This window comes from Thalassophryne amazonica, chromosome 16 (assembly GCF_902500255.1).
Source record: "Thalassophryne amazonica chromosome 16, fThaAma1.1, whole genome shotgun sequence".
Classification (NCBI taxonomy): domain Eukaryota; kingdom Metazoa; phylum Chordata; class Actinopteri; order Batrachoidiformes; family Batrachoididae; genus Thalassophryne; species Thalassophryne amazonica.
In genome coordinates, this window is record NC_047118.1 from 75,453,006 (window position 1) to 75,461,062 (window position 8,057).

Genomic DNA, 8,057 nt, shown 5'->3' on the forward strand with positions numbered 1-8,057 from the left:
ACAGAGCTGTCCTTTCAAAGCTGCGGGAATCTGCCTCATATCAGGAAGGACATAGAAGTATTACAAAAAAAATTAAAATCACATACCATATAAAAACACCGCATTTATCAAGCGAGCAATATAAATATGATCCATCTGTTCCTCTGTAGATGACCCATGGTCACTGGCATACAATCATGAAATGACATGAATGAGAAGCAGTGGGCTCTGATCGTGTCCACATCTACTGGTCCAGTGCATCCAGTCGCCCAGTGTGCATGTTCTCCCCAACGCACTGCAGTACAGACACCGCATCATGTGGAACAGAGCTCACGTGAGTGACGTGACTGTCAGATCGCCCGCTGTGTGTTCTGATCTGATGGTCTGTTTCAACCTGTCAGGCTGTCAATGTCCGCTCCATGCGAGCACTCGCTCGCTGCAGCTTGTCGCCACGGCGTTATACGTTTTTATTTATGTCCACATAATTACAGCAATCAGACACTGTCAGACTTCTGTCGGAAGCCACACCTCCTATCAGTGGAGCGCACACACCTACGTGTCAGTGTGTGTGTTTGCAAAGTCACACTCATGGGGAACGTCAACAAATTTCACTGTGAGTATGACAGTGGTTGTCTGCAGTCTGTTGTTGTGCCAAGAGTGTGCCTGGCCACACATTTTCTAAGTGCCATGCGAGCGGTGTTAGCTGTTCATGCGTGTCACCTGGAATTTGGCTGACACCTGCCGTGAGAGGATGCGATGGGTTTGCACAGAGCACATTCTGTCTTTCAGCCGCTGGTGTGCACAAATAGTTGCAGCAACAGGTGTATGATGCATTAACCGCAAGTACGATTCTACAGGTTTTGCATACAATTCCTGCTTCGTGTGCACTTTGACCAAACTTTGCACTATGTGTGAAGGGGCCCTTAACATTGAGGGGAGCTTATGAAATGGGTCTGGCACACAAAGTCGTGAAGCAAAATGAAAAGCAGTGGTCACAAAAGTCCTTGAAAACCAATGGCATTTTCAAGAGAGCTGTACTCAAGAAAGAGGAAAGTGGAACACCGTGCTACAGGTGGAAAGGGAGAGGACACATGCCAGATGACTGCCATTTTAAAGAGGTGGCGTGCCATTCCTGCAACAAGAAAGGGCACATCAACAGGTCAAGCTGCTCACGACAAGAAGAGGTGTGCTGCACATGACCAGAAGAGGCAGATCATTCCCAACCAGAAAACAAAGGTGCCCAACAGCCCGCGTGGACAATCATCTGACAACAGCGAAACAGAATGGTGATCGCGATCGGGAGTAATCATGAGATTCCACATGCCGAAGTATGAAATACTTAAGGTCACATCCAAGCCAGACCCTGATGTGAAAAATAGGGAAGGTAAAAACAAGGTTCTGGAACTGTTTGAAATAGAGACTAGTGGTAAAACCTTATTATTATTAAACCTTATTATGTTTATGTGCAGGTAAATGGTAAACAAATGAAAATGAAGGTTGATACAAGTGCAGTTGTATCTGTTATATCAGAAGCACTGTATAAACACAGGTTTAAAATGGTTCAATTTGTACAAACCAGCTGTGATCTGAAAACCTACAGCAGACAAGCACTGGCATAAACTAACCTCATTTGTGGTAAAAGGAGGTGGTCCAGCCTTAGTGGGAAGAGACTGGATTGAAAGATTAACACTGGATTGGTCTTTTGTAAACCAAGTGGCACCAGCGAGTGTAGAAGAGCTTTGTGGAGATATCCAGAGGTGTTCCAACCTAACCTGGGAAAAGTAAAAGGCATCAAAGCTAAACTACATGTTGCACCAGGAGCCATTCCCAAATTCTGTGCCTTATGCACTTAAAGATGCAGTGGAAGCACAGTTAGCCAAAATAGAAGCAGAAGGTGTTACCACAGCTGTTAGTTATAGTAAGTGTGCTGTACCTACTGTAAACATACCAAAAGTGGATAACTCTGTCAGGATATGTGGTGACAACAAAGTGTCCATAAACCCTTAGTTGGAGGTAGATCAGTACCACATTCCAAAACCACAAGACTTGTTCACAAATTTGGCAGGAGGTGACAGATTTATCAAATTCGATTTGTCACAAGCATGTCAACAAGTAGAACTGGATGAGGATTCAAAACAGTACTTAATCGATACTCAAAGGTCTGTACAAAGTAAACAGATTTCCTTATGCAGTGATCAGTGCACCTGCAACCTTCCAAAAATTGATGGATTAAGTTTTACAGGGTTTAGAGGGAGTAATATGTTATGTGGATGACATATTGATCACTGGACAGGACAGAGAACAGCACATAGAAACTGGGACGAAGTTCTGAAAAGGCTGCAAAACTATATTCTTCATGTAAAAAAAAGATAAATGTGCCTTTTTCCGACACAGGATATCTTATTTAGGGCACATGATTGATGCAGAGAGAATCCAACCTATGCAGGAAAAATGTGAGGCTATTGCAAAGGCCACGATCCCAAGTAAATAACTGAATTAAGGTCTTTCCTCTCTCTTAATAGCACCAATGACTGGGTTGCTATGCAAATATGTGAAGTGGGAGTGGACAGAATCATGTCAAAAGGGGAAAGGTAAGAAACAGGTGATTTCAAACAAAGTCTTAGTACATTTCGACCCAGATCTGCCACTCATATGGACCTGTGATGCTTCACCAGTAGGTGTTGGTGCAGTGATATCTCATCAAATGCCAGATGGAAGTGAAAAACCAGTTGGTTTGCTTCTAGAATGCTACAAAAGCAGAGAAAAACTACTCGCAAATTGAAAAAGAAGCATTAGACATAGTTTTTTTTGGAGTAATGAAGTTTACTGAGAACTTGTTTGCACGTAAGTTCACTCTGATCACTGATCACAACCATTACTAAAATCTTAGGTCCAAAAACAGGAGTACCACCATTAGCAACTGTTAGAAAGCAGAGATGGTCATTTATTTTAGCAGCATACTCCTACGAGATCAGGTACAAACCGTCAGAACAACATGGGAATGAAGATGCATTATGCAGACTGCCAGTCACAAATGAAAATTTTACAAGGTCAAATCCAGTGTTTTGAGTTTCTTACCCAGACAGTCTGTCTATCACAGCTCAACAGACTGCACGTGAAACTGAGTGAGATCCCACACTGGCAAGAGTGAAACAATATGTTTTGTCAGGTTGGCCAAAACATGTGTCTGATGAGGCTTTTCAGCCGTATGTGAGACGAAAATTTGATCTGACTGTTGAGGATGATTGTTTACTTTGGGGATTCAGAGTAATCTTTCCGGAGAATCTGAGGAACACGTTAATGTCAGAGCTACAGTAGTGTTCAGAATAATAATAGTGCTATGTCACTAAAAAGATTAATCCAGGTTTTGAGTATATTTATTGTTACATGGGAAACAAGGTACCAGTAGATTCAGTAGATTCTCACAAATCCAACAAAACCAAGCATTCATGATATGTACACTCTTAAGGCTATGAAATTGGGCTATTAGTAAAAAAAAGTAGAAAAGGGGGTGTTCACAATAATAGTAGTGTGGCATTCAGTCAGTGAGTTCATCAATTTTGTGGAACAAACAGGTGTGAATCAGGTGTCCCCTATTTAAGGATGAAGCCAGCACCTGTTGAACATGCTTTTCTCTTTGAAAGCCTGAGGAAAATGGGACATTCAAGACATTGGTCAGAAGAACAGCGTAGTTTGATTAAACCGTTGATTGGAGAGGGGAAAACCTATACGCAGGTGCAAAAATTTATAGGCTGTTCATCTACAATGATCTCCAATGCTGTAAAATGGACAAAAAAAAGAGATGTGTGGAAGAAAACAGAAAACAACCATCAAAATGGATAGAAGAATAACCAGAATGGCAAAGGCTCACCCACTGATCAGCTCCAGGATGATCAAAGACAGTCTGGAGTTACCTGTACATGCTGTGACAGTTAGAAGACGCCTGTGTGAAGCTAATTTATTTGCAAGAATCCCCCGCAAAGTCCCTCTGTTAAATAAAAGACGTGCAAGAGGTTACAATTTGCCAAAGAACACATCAACTGGCCTAAAGAGAAATGGAGGAATATTTTGTGGACTGATGAGAGTAAAATTGTTCTTTTTTTGGTCCAAGGGCCGCAGACAGTTTGTGAGATGACCCCCAAACCCTGAATTCAAGCCACAGTTCACAGTGAAGACAGTGAAGCATGGTGGTGCAAGCATCATGATATGGGCATGTTTCTCCTACTATGGTTGAGCCTATATCGCATACCAGGTATCATGACTCAGTTTGGATATGTCAGAAATACTTGAAGAGGTCATGTTGCCTTATGCTGAAGAGGACATGCCCTTGAAATGGGTGTTTCAACAAGACAATGACCCCAAGCACACTAGTAAATGAGCAAAATCTTGGTTCCAAACCAACAAAATTAATGCCTCGCAGATGTGAAGACATCATGAAAAACTGTGGTTATACAACTAAATACTAGTTTAGTGATTCACAGGATTGCTAAAAAAAAAAAGCAGTTTGAACATAATAGTTTTGAGTTTGTAGCATCAACAGCAGATGCTACTATTATTGTGAACACCCCCTTTTCTACTTTTTTTTTTTTACTAATAGCCCAATTTTATAGCCTTAAGAGTGTGCATATCATGAATGCTTGGTCTTGTTGGATTTGTGAGAATCTACTGAATCTACTGGTACCTTGTTTCCCCATGTAACAATAAGAAATATACTCAAAACCTGGAATAATCTTTTTAGTCACATCGCACTATTATTCTGAACACTACTGTATATGACAGCCACTGGGGCATGATTAAAACAAAGTCCTTGGCTACGTAGGAGCTTGCTATGGCGGCCTTCATTGGATGAACACATTGAAGAAAATCAATGTGAAATCTGCAAACCTCAGCGTAGTGTTCCAGCTACAGCACCAGTACATACTTGGAAATGGGCTTCAGGTCCATGGCAGAGAATACACCTTGATTTTGCAGAGTCTAAGAAGCAAATGTTCCTTGAGGTGATGGACTCGTATGCCAGATGGCCTGAAATTATCCACATGTAAAATACTACCATGTGTAAAGCAATCAAAGTCTTGAGAAACTTGTTTTCAGCTTATGCATTGCTTAAAGAGGTGGTAACTGATCACGGACCTCAGTTTATTGCAAGAAAATTTAAGACATTTCTGAAATTGAATGCTGTTAAACATATCAAAACTCCGCCCTCCCACCCACAGAAATCCTGTGGGTACACAACATGTGGAGCATCCAAGGAGAAATGTGTATGTTCCACAATGTCTGTACTTGTAACAGAGATGTAAATAATAATAATGTATGTTGAAAGAAACTGCACATGTAATTGAGTAAATAGAAAAGAAACAAGTGCAGTTAAAGTCCACAGGGGAGGACTGCGGCATTCTGCAACATTGTGAAGAGGCAGTAACCATGGTTACCTGCAAGGGCACCAATGTAAACGGTTGTGACTGCATTGCTGTGAAACGCAGAAGAAGGGTGAGATGAGCAGTGGAAACCTGTGCTGGTTAAAGCTATATGTATACTAAAGTTTGCTGTGTTCCTGTGCAAACTCGTCGGCTTCCTTGGAACTATTTCAACAACATCTGTGACACAATAAGCTTTTTGCTTGTACAAACTGTTTTTATGGTTTGAATTGCTTACTCTGTATGCTTCTTACCCTGTGTGCTGCTATACAATGCTGCTGGAACCTCAATTTCCCTGCGAGAGTCTTCCCAAGGGATCAATAAAATTCTATCTAATCTAATCTACTCTGGGATTTTTAGTTAATGTTGTTCTGGAGTTTGTTCAGCATTTTGTAAATTGATTCATAAATACGAGGTCTGCGAGAAAAGAAACCGACAGTTTTATTTAAAAAAAAAAAATATGGATTTGAATCACGTGTGATTACATCAGCCAAGCTTGAACCCTCGTGCGCATGCGTGAGTTTTTTCACGCCTGTCGGTGACGTCATTCGCCTGTGAGCACGCCTTGTGGAAGGAGTGGTCCAGCCCCCTCGTCGGAATTCCTTTGTCTGAGAAATTGCTGAGAGACTGGCGCTGTGCTTGATCCAAAATTTTTTCAAAAACTGTGAGGCACATCCGAGTGGAGACCATTCGAGAAATTCAGCTGGTTTTCGGTGAAAATTTTAACAGTTGATGAGAGATTTTGGATTGTTTCTATCGCTGTAAGGACTTCCCATGGAGCGGGACGTCGCGCAGCGCTCCGAGGCGACGCGTCATGTTTCAAGCTGAAAACCTCCAAATTTAAGTCTCTGTTGACCCAGGACGTTGTGAGAGAACAGAGAACTTTCAGAAGAGGTCGGAATCAGCAGTTTATCCGGACATTCCACTGTTAAAGGAGATTTTTTTAATGAAAGACGTGCGGACGGATTGGCGCGTCGGCTCGCAGCCGGCGCAGCGCGCCCGCCACTGGAAAAACACCTCCGTGTTGATAACCATTTGTAAAATCCAGGTGGCTTTTGGTGGCTTTCAGTTGAGTGAGTATCTGAGAAATTGTTTAACAGCAGGGCATGTTCCAACTTGTCCTTAAGGCTTCCAACAGAGGTGGTTCAAGCTTGGCTGATGTAATCACACGTGATTCAAATCCATATGGTTTTTTAAAAAAATAATAAGGTCGGATACTTTTCTCACAGACCTCGTAAATGTATTGATTATTTATTTATAATGTCACTCAGTGAAGCTCCGCAACATTAATCAAAAACACACTAACTAGCCAGGTTTGATGGCTTGACAACAAGATAGACTAGTTTGCTTGCTAAGTACCTTAGTTGATGCCCAAAAATTAAATTACAAATTATTTGAAGTTTGTATTAGTTTGTATTTGCCAGTACAATGTACGTTTGTTTCTGTGAACAGTTTAGAGTTTATATTGTCAGTCAAATATATATATATTTGAACACCCTGTGGTTTTGCAAGTTCTCCCACTTAGAATCATGGAGGAGTCTGAAATTTTCATCTTAGGTGCATGTCCACTGTGAGAGACATAATCTAAAAAAAAAAAAAAAAAATCCAGAAATCACAATGTATGATTTTATATATATATATATATCAGAGGTGTCAAAAGTACACACATTTGTTACTTAAGTAGAAGTACAGATACTGCAGTTTAAAAACACTCTGGTAAAAGTTGAAGTATCAACTTGACCTCTTTACTCAAGTAAAAGTGAAAAAGTATGTGCTGCAAAACCTACTTAAAGTATAAAAGTATAAAGTAACCTTTAAAAAAAAAAAAAAAAAAAAAGGTAGATGCCACTATATGAATTGAAAGCTTAATTTAAAAACTGATTCGTTCTACATGTGGCCCAAGACCCAAAACCCAAAATTACCCCCCAACACCACCTGCATGAAAATGTTTCAATTCTAGAAGCTCTGAAATGCAATCTGGGACTATTCCAGACAATAAACTGCAGTGAGTGCAGCATCCATTTAGTGAGGAAAAAAAAAAACAACTTTCCTTATTCAAATTCATTCCAGTAGTATTCTGCTCTTACAAGGACGCAGCAGTTTTCTAGTTTGGCAGATAGTTCTGGAGGAAATAACTAAAGAAATGAACACAATGAAAATATGGTTTGACCGAAACAAATTGTCATTAAATAAGACAGGGATGAAGTGGAGGTGTAAAAGTCACTAGGTGTTCACAAGAAACACTTATTTATTTATGTATGTATGTATGTATGTATGTATGTATTTATGTATGATCATTAGTTGCTTTTATATTTCCTGTTGTGTTTCTATTCAGGTTCTTTTTGCCTCTTTCTCTAAAATTGTATATAATAATCATCAGATTAATATATAAACAAAATAAATTTAAGAAATATTACAATTTGAAAACAAATGCACCCGAACGTTATGAGAGCTGCAATTGCTTAATGCTAACTTTTAACATTGAAAATGCCATAGACATGCTATCGCGTTAGCGTCGCTCCCGTTTTGAAGTTATAAAATACATCTATCAACTGTTTCAGAAGACCATTTTTAACATAGAAAAGGTAAATAATACTCACAGACGTATGCTCTTTAGGGTTTTAGCGGGGGAAAATTAAGCGAAAGAAAGAAGGAATAAACGAA